We start from the raw sequence: 17,119 nt of genomic DNA, 5'->3' as shown, positions 1-17,119 counted from the left end.
TCAATCAACTGTGGCCTTGGTTATGTCCATATTACAATATAAACATTATAAGTTATCTTCAGAAAAATAATGACACTTATATTTATCTTTCAATTCAACGATAATTTCCTCTCATTCTCATGAAGGCTCTTAAGAGTTCAGAAGTGTTAAAAAATTAAAAGTGTGTTTTAATTTTCAAATATATACAGAATATATTTGAGAGCTTTGGTTTCATTGGACAAAAATTAAGACTAGATTTCCTTCACTTTCAAATTTGTATGATTAAGTTACTTTCTGATTTAGAAATAAGAAATTTAATGATATTTATACTTACTATATTATATTTTAAATTACAATGCGTATATTCGTTTTAGTAGGTGAGGGCTGAATAAATTATCAAACACTATATACATAAAATGTGTATACCTTAACATTTACACAAATACATTTATTACTGAAATAAAACCAATCTGAAAATTTTAATTCTTATTACTGCCTTTCATCCCTGAAGTTGTGCTAAACACTTTTTTTCATGCTTTGTCTTCACTCAAGCCTTATAGGAAATTGGATATAATTAAGATAATGAATTGGCATCAACAAAAATACTAGTTATAGCATTGGAGCACCAATTAGAGACACTTGAAATATTTCTTGAATCTTCATAAATTCCCATTGTGAGTGACATTATCAACCTCACTTAATAGAATAGGAAGGCCCCAGAGATGTTCAGTAATTGTTTCAAATCTTAGAGACAAAAATATTTTGACATATTTTTGGTTGTGTTTTTCTCTCTCCAAGTTCCTAAAAATCCAATGTTTCTATATATATAAAGATGATAAAAACCATATTTTTATTCATGCTTTCAGGAGAGAAGAGAATTTTTCAAGTCACAAATTTAAGGCTCTAAATGATCATCAAAATCTTGATAACTGCTGTAAAATGTAGCACAGCCCCCCCCCCCAAGAAAAAATTATTCAAGCGACTGCTCTGAACCCGAGTGCTCAGCAGGTACTTGTAGAGTTCTATGAAATATTTGGCCCAATGAAAGGCAGGACCATGGAGAAGTTGATAGTCTACCAAAATAATATGATTTTTATTTGCTTCTTTAATAATTTTTAAGTCACTCTGGAAAATCTCTCCTTGGTTTGTTTGTCATGCCAAATCATCATACTACCAAATTTTCTATAGATGTTATAGAATATTAAACTTAAATTAATGATTGCATGAATTTTTCCTGTGTTCTTTAGGCTATACTTGTTACATTTACAATAGAGTGTTAAAATGTATAGGTAACAGTTTGTAATGTTGCAATATCACATTTATTTTAGTTCTGACTTTGCTCCATTGTAAACCTTTTCATTTAATCACAAATTTTGGCATGCTTCTAGTTTTTAATCTTTCTAATACTTTGGGTTATTATTTAATTAAAAATATTTTTCTCCAGAGAGAGTTGTTTTGTCAGATTACTAGTTTGGACATTAATTTAGATTGTTTCCTTTTGGTAGATTTATTTTTCATAAAATTATACAAGTGATGAAATAAGACATTCTCAAGTGAAAACAACACACTCTAGCTTAAAGAAACTTTTCACACAACCTATATATGCAAAAAGACTATAACATCGACTCTGGGTTAATAAAAAAGATTCTGAGTTTTCTGATTCTTCTCAGATAGGTTATGCCATCATTGTGAAAGTCTCTAAATAGTGCTAATTTCGGTTCCTGATAGTTAAACAATCCCACTGAGATATAACATGATCTGTTTTTAAAATCCAAAGCTAATCGCTTTATAAAATATAAACTGTGTATGTAAGAAGCCTATATATAAACATATACAAGTAAAAATCATGACCATAAAAACACAATCTATTCAGAGAAAAAATAGATTTATGAATTGCTTTTTTATTGTATACCTTGGTAAACACTTATTCATTCATTTTTGTGCTACAGGGTTCATGTTGCATGTACATGAGCATCTGCAACCACTGACTGAAAAGCTACATGACTTGTGACTGTGGTTGTGATGTCCAATGACCACCCTTTGTGGAGGGAGGTTCACTCATCAGTTGAATGTCAAACTTTACCAATTGTCAGCCCTAAGGATCACAAACGTTTTCATCACAAGTAGCACAATGATTTGAATTGCTCCAAGTTACACTTTATTCTTAAAAATGTTCTGCACATTTTTTAAGAAGTTTCGGTATAAATCCCTCTAGTGCTTCCTTTGGCAACAGACCCAGAAACAACGTTAAGGATGAAACACTGAGAGATGTGGACAGGGTGACTTCAAAGAAGCTCAGGGGATTGAAAATAGTAATAATATGGTAACTTTTTTCCTTCTAGGTCCTGAAAACATTAAAAATAAAATGTACTGGCATATTTTATAAAGCTTATTTTGTAGATAGAACACAACAACACAGAATGAGATGGGGAATGGGCCAGTGAATGGGGATTACATATTTATTAATTTTTATAGACACCTTTGCTGGATGGGTAGAGGCTTATCCCACTAGAACTGAGAAGGCAACTGAGGTAGCAAAACTTCTACTCAAAGAAATAATCTCTAGACTGGATAGACATTGAGAAGAAGCACTTTGAATTTGGAACACAGGTTAGCCAGCTACTGTAATAAATAGGCTCCGGTAAAATGTCTCCACTAACAACTTAGCTAACAAAATAAATGTAACAGATCCTTGCTGTGTCTGCACATTTTCTATCAGAATTAAAGAATAACTTAATTCAGAGTATTCTCAAACTGGTAGAGCTGCTTCAGGGCATTGGCAGACTCTCTCCTGCAGGTGTGAGCTACGAACAGCACTTTCCACACAAATTGCAGTGAAAATTCCCTCCTGAGGGACCTGAAGCTGAAGGCCTTCTCTCCTCCCCCCTAAAAGGAATCAGCTTCTTTAGTGTGTGTGTGTGTGTGTTTATATGTGTAATTTTAATTTTAACTAATGAAAAATAAAGTGACAGGTAAACTTTAGTAAGCCATCACCTTGAAGTGACATTTAACATCTATCCCACTACAAATTTAAATTTATTCACTTTTTTTTAAAATATATTTTTATTGATTTCAGAGAGAGGAAGGAAGAGGGAAAGAGAGATAGAAACATCAATGATGAGAGTCATTGATCAGCTGCCTCCTGCATGTGCCCTGACCAGGAATCGAACCGCTATCTCCTGGATCCTAGGTCGACGCTCAACCCCTGAGCCATGCCTGGCCAGGCTATTCACTTACTTCTTCAGTCAATCATTTCAGGCCATAGTGAAGAAATAAGGACTAAGTCTCCTGTTTTAAACATATCACAAATAGACAAAATATATTTTAAAAGGTAGATTCAGACTTGGATAAGAGGCAACACAAGACGGCCTGTGAAAGAAAAAAAAGCAAGGTGAGAGCTACAATTTCTCATTTCCTGCCTGGAGATTTTCCAAGCTACAGAACTGGGAGGGGTCATCCAAACAGGACCAGAAGTCTCCCTGAACTGAAGAGACAGAAGTGAGATGTTCAGGAAACCAGGCATCTCGAGTGCACAGGACAGATCCTGTGAGCTGTGAGAAGAGGTAGTGCATGGAGAGGGGTGAGTCTCACAGAAAGCAAGCTCGGGAGATCTTCAGAGCATTCCTTTCTAGACTCCAAGCGAGTCTTCCTCGGCATGCTCAAGGCCGGGAAGAAAATGTTGAAAAGATGCACCGGAAAGGAGAAAGAATAGTCATCGGAGCTCATTGGCTAAAAAGAGTCACTGTTCCCCCTGCCGAAGGAACAGCAACACTTGTCCAAAACACATGGAGCGTCAGATAGAGGGCCTCACTAGAAGACATAAAGTTAACCCCAGACTCAATATTTCTCTTGCCCTGCCTATCGTGGGGGCTAAAAAAATATTAATTTTTTTCTCCCACCTTCTAAATTATTCAAAGCTGGACTAATAACCATATTAAGAGAGACAGATTAATGGGAGAAAATCAAAGTTTAAGGCAGATGCATGGGGAATTCATATAAACATGATAAGTCCATGAAAATTCTATAGACAGTGAGGCAACATTGGGTATATAAGACATTTTGGACAAAGGAGAAAGGTTATAAGATTACAGTAGTGAGAATGGGTGATTTACGGGCAGTTGAGGAAGAGCAGAAAACACATGGCAGGAAAATTCTGGCTAGGCCACTAAGAAACAATGGGACACAGGCACCTGCCTGAAGCCCTCTTATTTACCAGCTTAATTCAGATTAGTCTGAGGCAAACACTCTAAAATTTCCTTCCTGAAGCAGTGTTTCTCTCTGTCTGAATCTTTTGGGCAGGAAAGTGGGGGGACTCCTTCTGAGCCTTTTGTTTCTTGATTAAGAGCTTAAAAATAATATCTCAAAAAGCAGCTTCACGGTGACAAACTCTGGTCTCTTTTCTATTCCAGGATTAAAAGTAAGCTTCAAAAGGAGTAACAAACCTTGCTTCTGAATGACTAACCTGTGTCCAAAAACAAAAGTCAAATGTACTTAGAAGAACACAAAAGTATCTAGCATTCAAAACCTTAGATTGTAAAATGCATTGTAATTGGCATTTTTAAATGTCAGATTTTTACTTAAAATATGATCATCAACATTCTCAGCTATGTTCTTTCTCCATACAGTATACGTCCCTGTCTATTGTGACATACTGTTATATGTTCTCTTTGTGTTTCTTTAATTTATTAAAAGTACTTGCATTCTTTCTCAACAGGTATACTATACCCCTCTAATATGAAGCTTCCCTGTTTTCTTTGTTTTGTTTTGTTTGGGATTTCCTAAAATTTATTGAATTTTTTCTTAAAATGTTCTAGCTCTAGATTCTGCTCTCAGGGTAATGGATTAAATTCCTACTAGATCAAACCTCCCATAGATAACTACTATAAACTCTGAACAAATTATACACACATAAAAAAACAATTACCTGGAAGCATTGGTGACTGAACAAAATCTAGGCATCTGGCTAAAATGAGATGGCTAAATTTCTGATAGAAAATCACCATTATATAAACCTGGGAAAGTGGGTGGGGATCCTGAAAATCTAAGAGCCAAAGACATAGAGCCCAATTCTGTATATAAACTTTGACCAATCTGGCTATTTCTGAGCCATGCCAGTGTAGGACAGATACCAGCTAGAGTTTAAAAAAAGAAACTCAGGTTGGAGATGTCACTCAAAAAGGAGGGTAAGCAATGTGAGTCTAATTACATATATTGTCTTCTTTTAGATAAAATGTTTGACACTTCCAAGGAATACAATAGAATCTACTATGCAAGATTCAAAATGTTTAAGATGTTAGGCAAAAGTACTCGCCACATTATGAATCAGAAATATGTAGCCTATTTTCAAGAAAAGCCTATCAATCAGGAGAAAACCCAAGATAACACAGATGTTGACATTGGCAGAAAAATATTTTAAAACAGCTATTATAACTATGCTCAATGAGTTAAAGGGGAAAAATAGACATAAGAAATCTCAGCAGAGAGAAACCATTAAATCATTCAAATGGAACAATCTAGAACTAAAATATGTAATATCTAAAACTTTCTTATTGTAAATTAATGAAGGACTGAGAAAACAAATATTGAATTAGACTACTTTATGTCTATAGATTACTTATACCATATTAAATGAAACTAAATGTAAAGTTATTTTTAAATACTTTTTAACAAGAAAAGACACAATAGTTAATGTGTTATAGAAGTTCCTTAGCAAGCTAGAAGAATTTCATTACAAATATTTCACTTTTTGAAACAGCTCTGTTATTTGACAGTAATAAACACTCATCTTTCAATATTATGGTACTTATTAAATGCCAAATAATCTGTTGTTTAGGTATGAAGGAATAAAGTGTTTTCATTCTGTCCAGAAGTGATTTATATAGTAATATTTGTATGGCAATAAGTCGATAAATTAAGAATAAAAGAATGAGTGAGTGAGTGAATAATTATGTCTGTTACTAAGAGGAGTATAAAATGTTGAAATATGATCTGTGACTTAATCCTGTATTCTAGAATATTGAAAAAATGAATCACATATTGAACTTGATAAAAAATATATAAGCATAAAAATCAAAAACAGAACAAAGTTGAATGGATTTTTCTGTCGTTCTACTGGGAAAAAGAAAATATGTGAATGAAATAATTACTTAAGCATGCTGTTAAGCAAAATGAAAAGGAGATTCATAGAGGTGTTAGCATAAAACTACAATATCAAATATACTAATAAATATTATTTTATAAAAGTCAAAGTAAGGTGCTTTAAAATGCCAAATAAATACCTTAATACTATCCTCTATCTGCCCTGTAAGAAAAGGTTTGTAGAGTTAGGTGTAGAATGATGTTAAATTAAATCTTAAATTAATGAAAACATTTCCATTTGTGAAAAATTATATACAAGGACATTAATAACAGTAATCTCTATAGTGATATTGATGGTGGAAATAGAGTTCTTCTACACAGTCACGAGAAAGGCATTTTGGGGACCCATGTATAAGGTGTAGTGGTAAGATTTATGGGAGCAATCACAAACTGTCCCCGACTGCCTGGTGGCTCACCCACAGCCAGGTGGCTCAGCTCCGTCCTGCTATGCAATAAGTCCAGTCTCTGGGGCCACAAGCCTGCGCTTGTCCCCACCAAGCCCAGGAGCACCGAGGCCCAGAGCAGCAGAACTCCTCTGTTCCACTTCACCCTCTGCATGCCTGCCACCAGGGCTGCACGTGGGCCTGTGGGGCTGGGGGCTGCTGCAGAGAGAGCCAGCAAACACATGAGCTAATGCCTGAGCGCGCTGGGAGAGGGCCTCTGATAAGCTCCGAGGCACTGCCTTGGGATGGAGAGAACAGGCTTTGCCTTAGACCAACCAGTCACTTCCCGTGCCTGTGTGGCTGCGCTGGCCCTTCCCCTAAGCCATGCAACTTTTCCGCACCAAGCTAGGCGCCTCTCCTGCAGGGCTGCCATCCTGGTTCCTGCTGCACAGGCCTCAGAGCTTTGACCAGCTGTCGGCTTCTACTGCACCTGCGCTTACTGCCCCCTTGCCATTTTGGCTTCTGCTGTGCATGAGCCTAGCAAAGAAATTTCTCCAGCTGTTTTTATTCCTTTCTCGGCAATGCCAGCTAGTGACCAGCAGCCAATCCTTCCTGCGTGCTTTGGGGATTAGGTTTCCTCCAGGGAAGATGCGGCTGTGCCCTGGGGAGCCTGTGAATGCTGCGGCTTCCCAGTGAATCAGGCTTAATGTCTGATTCCATTGGCTCCCTTCCTTAACTAACTAGCTACCTTTCCTGACATTGACAGTACTGAAAATGAGTGAAATTATTTTTTAAAACCACAGGAAAATATATTCAAAATTCAGTAAAATATATGTGTTCATTTCTTTCAAAATTTTATATTTTCTGTCAGCCTGGGAGGCATTACTGTCTGAAAAGCTCAATCATTGGCTGCAAATTGCCTAAAATACAAACCCAACTAATTTTTGGCTTTGGTTAGTTAAACTGCAGTAGCTAATGAAATGCTAATCCCACAGCTTTCATCAGGCCAATTTCCCTTTAACTCCCTGATTTGAAAAATTGGCATAGTAATGTGCTCCATAGGGAAAAATTATAAAATGAAGATTAAAAAAATGGTCATTTTAACTGTACAGTTTTAGACTAAATCTCTTTATATAATACTTTTAAAAAATTATGAACATGTTCATTTATTTGCCAAAAAGTTATTTAGCAACTACTATGTGTTGGACATTATTCTGGGGCTAGACGACAAAAACAGCCTTTGACCTCAAGCACTGTACAAGGTAATGATAAAAGAAGACAATAAATAGCAAGCAAGCTCTATCTATCCGTCCTTCTGTCATCTATCATCTATCCCAGCACGTGATAACATATATTATGAAAGAAAATAAAGCTTAAAAAATAATTTACTTTTGCGGTATGTACGGGCACAAACTTCTGTGCCTTCTTAGATGTCATTCTTTTCTTAACACCTTACCCACTGTAGGTGGCCCCTCCACTTTTGGGCTTGGCTGAAATATCCCATCACAAGGTAAAGGATCAGAATTTCTGAGCCCACTAAGGGGTCCGATGATACTACTGAAAAGCATGAATGGGACAACTCTCTAAAGGGTGAAAACTGACTAGCTATGAAGATAATCCCTCCTCCTTTCTCTCTTAAAATTAATTTCCTCCTTGCAGCCTTTCATGAAAAAGCTGTTGCCTTGTGAATACAGTTTGGAGCAATTTGTTGACTCTTTTAACTCCCTGCAGTGAAGGCAGTAAAGAATCTGATCTCACTGGTTTTTTTTCTGGCTTCCTTCACTTTTCACAATTTCTCACTCAGACTCCCCAAGGCTTAGAGCTCCCAAGCAATGTGTTGGCACTTTAATCATTGCTGCAGGCTCTGCTTTGCAGGAGTTTCTACTCCAAATATGAGTAAGGAACTGCACCATCCAGGAACTTGTTAAAATGCATTATCTCTGGCCCCACAATATGCCTACTAAAATAAAATCTGCATGTGTACATAACCCCCAGCTAACTGGATGCACATGTTTTGGGGACACAACACTGGTTGATCCTCAGATTCATAAATTGAAGGGGCTCCAAGGAGACAAACAATCTTTTTAAAAAAAGACACACAAACACAACTACTAAATGAATTTAGCAAAGTGACAATCTACAAAATCAACTGAAAAAAATCAGTTTGGTTTCTACACACCAGCAATGAGCAATTCAAAGAGGATAATAACAATAGTCACCCAGACACTGAAATGAATAAAATGCTCATATATATTATGTTACCTTCAGTCTCACATGTGAGACCCAGCGGAGTCACTGAACAAATTCTTGTCTTCATTACAAACTCACAGTTCTGATTCTATAATAACACTAATAATAATGGAGTTGAAGAAACAATGTTTATCTATTCCAACTTATATTTTTTCAGTAGTCACCAAAGAGGAAAAAAATAATCATATTAAAGAGAAAGCTGTTTTAGCAGATAATTTACTCTTGAATATTAGATAAATGGGAGAAAGAATTTTAATTAAACTCTCCCTATCCTCATCTGATTAACAGTGTTTAAAGCCGACTTATTTATTGGGCAGGTCTGTCCTAGCTTTACTGGATTAATCTCAATCATTTTCATTAGTGAAATCTTTAATCTGTTCTTCATTACAAATGGAAGGGGAGAGACTCACATCTATTGGATCTAAGATATAATCTTGGGTTTTAAGCTACTTGGTGAATTATTTATGCACAGCATATTAGAAACTTTAAAGACCCAGAGTCCTAGAACAATAATTTATTGGCTCTGATTTAACACTTTTATAACATTCTGTATAATATTACAGCATCCAGAGGAAGAGTGGGTGTGTATATGTGTATGTGTGTGTAAATATGTCTCTGAGTATATTTTCTGATACTGTGTTTTGCCAAGTCTATGAATTTTTATATATTTAATAAATCACATATAAAGGATTACCATTTCAAAATTAACTGACTTGGGAGAGTATTTGGTATATATTTCTTATTTTTACATATAGTTCAAGTGTTACTGAGCTCTTTCATTTTATTTCCTCCCTGAGGAAATTATCCAGTCTAGTGTCCATAATTGTTGTTTTCAAATCCTAAATTACAATTCACCACAGAATACACCTTGCGTTGGTCCCTCTTATAGTAAGTACTTCCTACATGATAAGTTTTCCAAATGTCTGTGCAGCCTACTGAAACAATTATTGCATAAGCGTCCAGGGCTGAAGCAGATACATTTCCCTCAGAAGACTTAAGTGTAAAAGATTATGTATTAAATATGAAATCAGGAATCTTGTATTTGTGTTATTTTATTGTTTGTTTGTTGATATTATTTTGCGTGATTTGGAGAAGCCACTTAACTTCTCTAAGTTTGAGCTTCATCATTTTTAAATGAATACAAAATTCCTCTTTTATTTAAGGGAGTGTTGTAAAGAGTCAGTACTGTGTGCATGTGGGGGGGGGGCTTAAAACTCTTAAAAATAATACCCTATAATAAATATGCCTTTGAGAGTTTTCATAAGTTTATGTAATGTGTTTTGAAGAGCATGTATTTTAACAAATAAATGGCCAGGAAAATTATTTTTATTTTAGCTTTAAAAAGGTGCTTGGTACATATAAAATGATGATAGTATTAAAAAAAGTTATGCTCGGCCAGCATTGCTTAGTGGTTGAGCATTGACCTATGGTCCAGGAGATTGTGGTTTGGTTCCCAGTCAGGGCACATGCCCGGGTTGCAGGCTCAACCCCCAGTAGAAGGCGTGCAGGAGGCAGCTGATCAGTGACTCTCTCATCATTGATGTTTCTCTCTCCCTCCCTCTCCCTTCCTCTCTCTGAAATCGATAAAGATATATTTTTTAAAATTTATATTAGTTATTATTTATGTCAGTTAATTTGATTGGACTCATAAGTGAGGAATATGTAAAAACACAAATATCTGCAAGATACTAAAAAAAACACACTACTTATTTGCTAAGTTTATCTCCTTTTATCATGAAAGTCTAAGAGAGTTTTAAAAAATAGAATTTGTTTTCCCCCATCCCACTACGCTTTTTTCAAATATGTTCTTTCCTGTTACCCTTTCTGTGTTGTTCCACATGCTAGCTATGCAACTTTGGGGAAAGTAGTTTCTCCTTTTTTGTTTCACTAGCCTCATGTGTGCAATATATATACTAAATTTACTTCATAAGATTGTTTTGAGCAATATATAAGTTAATATTATAAAGCAGTTAGAAAAGCACCTGGTAAGGGTGAATTCTTAATGATTTTCAGATAAATGTTTGGAAATCAACTATCAATTTACACCTTCATAATAATTATAAGAAAGGAATAGCTTTATTTGTCAGAGATATATAAGAAACTTTCTTCAAAAAAACGTACATGTGTCTTACTTTAACAATATGTTTTATTCTATTTCTTTAGATTTCATCACATTTTTATGTACCTTACTTACTATGTATACTACTCATTGCCATTAATAAGTTATTTTATGTCCTGAGAAGTACAGGTACTAGAATATTCATGGAGGAGATGATTTATCCAAATTCTAATCTCCATTTCCCCTAGTTCTTAATGCAATGTCTTCAGTATAATACATTATGAAATCTTTCCTGTAAATACAATTTTCAATGAGATTATATGCATAAATAAATTAATGCATTTATTTTAGTAACACCAAAAAATACTATACAAAGAACATCTTTTACTCTCATTTTTTTCAAAGAGAGTTTCAGAAAGGAATATTACTAATGAATAATAGCCTACCTCAACATGGTTCATGGGATTTCACATTTTTCTTTTAATGAGGATCCCTTAAGAAAAAACAAATTTAACTCAGATTTCCAAATCAAATAATGTTTATTGTTTAATCTACTGAGGATTTCAAAGTCATGATGATATTCTGTTTAATTTTGATGGATTTTCACTTTTTCTTATTTGTAGATTTTAAATCCTTTTAATATCATACAACAAGAATTTAACAATAAGCTATTTTTTATAATAGTTAATATTTTTTCTTTATTTTTACTTACTAGTAATATCATTGATTCTTTTTCTTGTATATTATTATCACCTAATCCATAGTTATGGGCTTAACAAAATTAGAATTGGCTCTCTCCCTTTAGCTGACCATCATATACATTTAATTTATAATCTCATAGTCACTCAGTATATAAATATTGAGCATTATTGTGCAAAGACTGAAGCCACTGAATTCTCATGAACTATAAGAGACAACACTTCTGTAATCATTCCAGAACAAGTTCACTCTTTTCCTTTCCCACAATAGCTTCCTATGAGGCCCTTGGGTAGAACCAAGAACTAGGATTCCACTGAGAAACTTTATACCTGAATCAATTAAAATGGTGGAAGAACAGAGTTATAACTCCTGGGGAAAGCTTAAAGTTAACTATCCAAATATCTCCAATTGTTCCAACTCCTAAAATGGGCAAGTCAATCAACAAAATTAGTTTTATCTCACATGAATTGAGATATAGAGGAAAACGCAAGAATGTTTTGCAAGTCTCCTTACTTTCCCAGACAATGTTAATCTCAGGATAAGATAGCCTAGGTTTGCAACCACTTTTTCAGGTTCAACATTGTCATATTTAATCAGAATCCTCTAGCTTTTTTTATTTTTGTCTATACTCAAGCAGGACAAGCGAAGAAACACATATTCACAAATATTCCATTTGTTGCCAATAAATATAAACAAACCAGTGATATTTTCATCAGTTTTGCTTCTGCACAGCAAATTCATTATTCAAGGTCTTTCTTTGTTTTGATGTACATGCACATCTGAGACTTATCTCTAAATTTTCTTCCATATTTAAGATAACTAAACCATATGTTGTTTTTCTCTAATTACAATTGATTTCATATGCTTTTTCTCATTATATTATCTTGATGAGGATATGAGGAAGGCTCCAGTAACAAATAATTAGTAGTCGTTTCTTGATGCAATAACTGTTGGAACCTCTATGTCTCTTCAAACCTTTACTGTGTTCTATGGTTACCTTTCTCTTATAGTTGCAAGAATGTAAATGTTCTACTTCCCTATCCATAGTGTTTTCTTCCCTCATTTCTCCTCATATCTATATGACCTGCAGATATTTCCTGAATTTACTAACACAGCCCATTCTTTTGCTACTAAAATTCTCCTGGTATTAAATATTAGTCCTTTTATGTTCTTTACTGCCTGTAGTGGATTAAACTGTGGTTCCCCCAAAGGATATGTCCATGAAAAAACCTGTGAATATGACTTTAGAAAAATGATCTTTGCAGAAGTAACTAAATTAAGGTACTTGAAATGAGATCTTTCTGGATTTAGGGTAGGTTCTAAAACCAATAATACATATCCTTTTACAAGAAACACAGCGGGACACCTGAGACCCAGAGATACAAGGCAGAAGGACACATGAAGATGGAAGAAGAGGTTATATTTATGCCAACACAGCCAAGGAATACAGGGAGCTATCAGAAGCTGGAAAGGCAAGGAAGGCTTCCCTCCCAGAGCCTTTGGAAAGGAGTGTAGCCCTGACAACACCTTGATTTTGAATTTCTGGCCTCCTTCAGAACTGTAAGGGAATACATTTCTGTTGTTTTAAGCCACGAAATTGTGGTAATGTTACAATAGCCTTAGGATACAAATACACAACCACTCAGTGTACAGATTCTTTGAATGACTGTGATTGGATATATATGTGGACAATAAAGAAAGTGATGACTAAAATTCAGACCATGGTTCTTGGCAAAGAGCTCTTTCTGAAATGACGTTTGCATATTAAATATTCAATTATTTGATGATGATAACAATAAAAATACATGAATTTAAATATTTAGTGAATAATTTGAGTGTAAAATTCAAAAATATATAAATTCAGAAAGGAGGAAATTAGAACAGAGTAGGCTTTTCATCTGTTATAAATGTGGTTGCAAAAATCTTTACTCAATGATTTACTCAACAATATACATAGAGTAACTATGTTCCCGGTTCATAGATCTTTATGACTAAATTTTTATGATAGTCAGATGAAAAAGAGAAAGCCAATTCTAATTTTTAGAAAGAAGGGTAATTCCACAGAGCATGTATTGGCTTATCATCATTTTATCAGTGAGTTATGCATGTGGAACAGAGATATCCCTTAAAAAAATAGATGCTTTTACAATGCAACTAAACGTCCCATCCTTATTGCAAATACAAACATAAATTAGCACAACACTTCTAAGCAAAAGAATAACTAACCATGCACCATTTCATTTGAACATTCTCAAGTAGACTTTTATGTTTGCATTTGGTAGCCAAATGCCTTCTGAATACACATAATCTACTTTTAGAGCCACCACAATTGCTGTTTCGAGATTTGAACTTTTGCTTTTATGCATGCGTATCACTCATTTAAAATGACAAATCATTTGGATTTATACATTGTATACATCCTCTTGAATTCAGTGGGAAATCTGTTGCCTCATGCCCCGTTTGGGACACAAGCAAGGTCCTTTAGTTTGTTGTCCAAATGAGTGAAGAGCTTCTTTTACAGACATTAAACAGTACTGGGAGCTTTTGCAACTGCCCCGTGTTTTGATTGTGAAATGTTAATGTGTTTGCTGTTGATAGAGATTACAGTAGGGAGAGCCAGGGCAGTTGCAGTTAGGTCCTGACACCCTGGCATGCAGCCCGACTGGATATTGCAGGGTTCTAAATCTGCCTGTCAGGAGGTGGGACACCAAGGTAACAACTGCCAGTTAAATCAAATTGCTTAGAGTAAATTGGACAAATTTTGTTAGCCTCTTGCCTACCTTGGCCCAGAGACACATCAGCAAGGGCGATGATGTTAAGTTTGGGATTGAACTTGTGGCGGAACAAAACTAATTCAGTAGATGCTTCCAGCAACTGTGTTAGGCTGATTAAAAGCAGCTCCTTGGTCAACTCAAATTGTTTTATATATTGATGTTTTGTTGTTGCCAAATGAGTTGCAGTTTCCTGGAGAAAGGGACAGAGGTTCAAACAGCGGTGCTTCATTCAGGGTGTTAGACAGAAAGCCAGACACATAAAAGTGGCTGATTTATATGGTCTGAAAGGAATTGAATTAAATTGATTTTTTAATTCAAACAAGCTTTGTTGACCCGGGCTTTAGGTCTAATTACAAAAACAAACTAAATAATATGTTAAAGGTATGCATTCTTTTTAAAAAAAAATAATTTATCTTATAGCCATGTAGCAGTCTGGCATACCCCGTATCAGGTAAGCTTGCCCAACTCCTAAAAACATAAGCTATAACAGGAAATTCAATGCTATTAATAATATTGTTTCTTAGGAATCTGTTCTTATCATTGTGATGAAATTCCTTCTGCTAAGCAGAGAATAGGACCCGCAATGTGAATGTGCTTCCTCGTGAGTCCACCACAGGTTAGATATGTCAGCATATACTTGTGACTCACGAAAAAGCTCTACTAATTGGTCAGTTATTAGAGTGATAGATACAATGTCACATCTTCACTCATTTACCGCTTCTACAGAAATTACAGAGAACTTCTAGAATGTGTTTGTATTTCTCATAAATACATTTTTAAACTGGGTGCATGGGACAGGAGGCAAAATTTATTTTTCCATCAGAAATGAAACTTAAACAGAGTCACTAATGATAAGAAAGTTTATTCACACACACACAGAGAGAACACAAAACAGCAAAAATTGAACAGTGCATGAAACAAAACCACAACAATTACTCAAGTTAATTTTTTCCAAAAAATTCTCTAAAATATTTCACTTTAAGGTTTTAGAGAAAACTTTCTTCCCTAGATAAATTTCAGACCCATGTTATAAATCTGATACACAATTTTGTTTTAATGATTTTCACTTTTTGTTATAGTTAAATATTTTTTTAAAATTAGTAACTTAGTACCCAACGTTAAAAATGGCATCAGAAATGTCATTCCAGACATGGGGAGAGTATTCACAAAAGCATAAATGACTCAGATAAAGTGGTTTTGGGGAAATGGTGGCATCACAAAGGGTAGTGGGCAAGCACACAAGGTGAGATTTTTTTAAGCCATCAATTCTCTTTCTTTTCAATTTTAGAGAAAAAACAGACCATTCTTAGAGTCAATTTCTATATTTAGCTAGATAAGGATATTTATCAAACCATTGTTTATAATGACCCTCTGTTGTGGAGCATAATTATTTCAAACAAATCACCTGAAGATGTATTCTTTCTTTTTCTTCAGTGAATATTGACATAGCTTCATATTGGTGGAAGGAAAATTAATATTGTACAGAAGAGAGGTATTACTTTCAATGAATTTGTATTTCCAAATGTGAATTTGTCACTGTGCGTGTGCAGTGCTCCTGTGTACATCTCTTTAGTACAGAGAGAAATAGAGGGGAGTGGCTGTTGTAAATCTTCTGGTGTATAGAATTTAACTGTCACAAAAAGATGAAATTCACCTGGATGACATTTAAAGCAGTGTAGATAGAAACAACTGGTTAAATTCAAGTACATATATTTGTGTATGTTGCTGTAATTTCCCTTGATAAAAGCTTGGAAGAGTAAATAGAAGATCAAAATTATAGAATCCTCAGTGGCTAACAGGATAATGACAACCATTTTGCTGTTTAAAAAAATAAAAGTTGCCAGGCTGATGTTGCTCAGTGGTTGAGCATCCACCCATGATCCAAGAGGTCACTGGTCCGATTCCCGGTCAGGGCACATGCCCGGGTTGCCAGCTCGATCTCCAGTAGGGGGCATGCAGGAGGGAGCTGATCAATGACTCTCATTGATGTTTCTATCTCTCTATTTCTCTTGCTCTCTCTAACAATCAACAAACATATATACATTTTTTAAAGTTGAGTAGTGAGGTCATAAAGGGGACAACAGAGAGTAAAATGCTTTGTGGAAAGCTTTGCTGTATTAACTCTGAGAGTTTTAACTTCACTTTCAGGTTTGACAGTCAATCCTGTTGTGAGAATAACCTTTGTGTTCCCCGGACTCCTTTGGGTGCTTTGCTTGAAATAACTTCGTTAGAAAGCACAGTGACTGAACACAGTTTTACTGCTTCTTAATCAGCAGCCAAAACACAAAAGTATTTACAGACTTGGAGGGACTTGTTAGCTGGATGTCAGTCTCCAGTGAGATTTTCTCCTGCTTTGTTTTCCAACCAGTAGAGACCTTTTCCTTTGTTCCCATTCTGTTTTTAGGATGACAGCAGATGCCACAGTCTTATGAGGAAAATCTGGTAGGTAATTCTATACAAATTATTTCTATGTTTAAAACTCAGGAGTGGTTATAGCACATACAATAGCATATACATTCACACAATCAGGGCGTTTAAAGAAGGGGAGGATTATATCATTACTTAAAGTTATACTCAAACAAGAAAGCCAGTCAAGTAAGACCAACTAAGAAAATGTAGGCGTTTCAGGTTTTTAAAGAGTTGACATCTGGGGAAATCATTCTTGTATGTGATGGGAGCTTCCTAGTTTTTGAAAAGTTGGCTAGACCGAGAATACCTGCCAAATAGGAGATCTGAAGATTGTCAAGTGTGCAGAGTTCTAAAATTTATATTCAAAGAACATTTGAAATATGATACAGAAAAGAACTCAGTGTCAGATACAACAGTGGATGACAATT

This window comes from Miniopterus schreibersii, assembly GCF_964146895.1.
Source record: "Miniopterus schreibersii genome assembly, chromosome: 1".
Taxonomy (NCBI): domain Eukaryota; kingdom Metazoa; phylum Chordata; class Mammalia; order Chiroptera; family Miniopteridae; genus Miniopterus; species Miniopterus schreibersii.
This window is presented reverse-complemented; position numbering follows the sequence as displayed.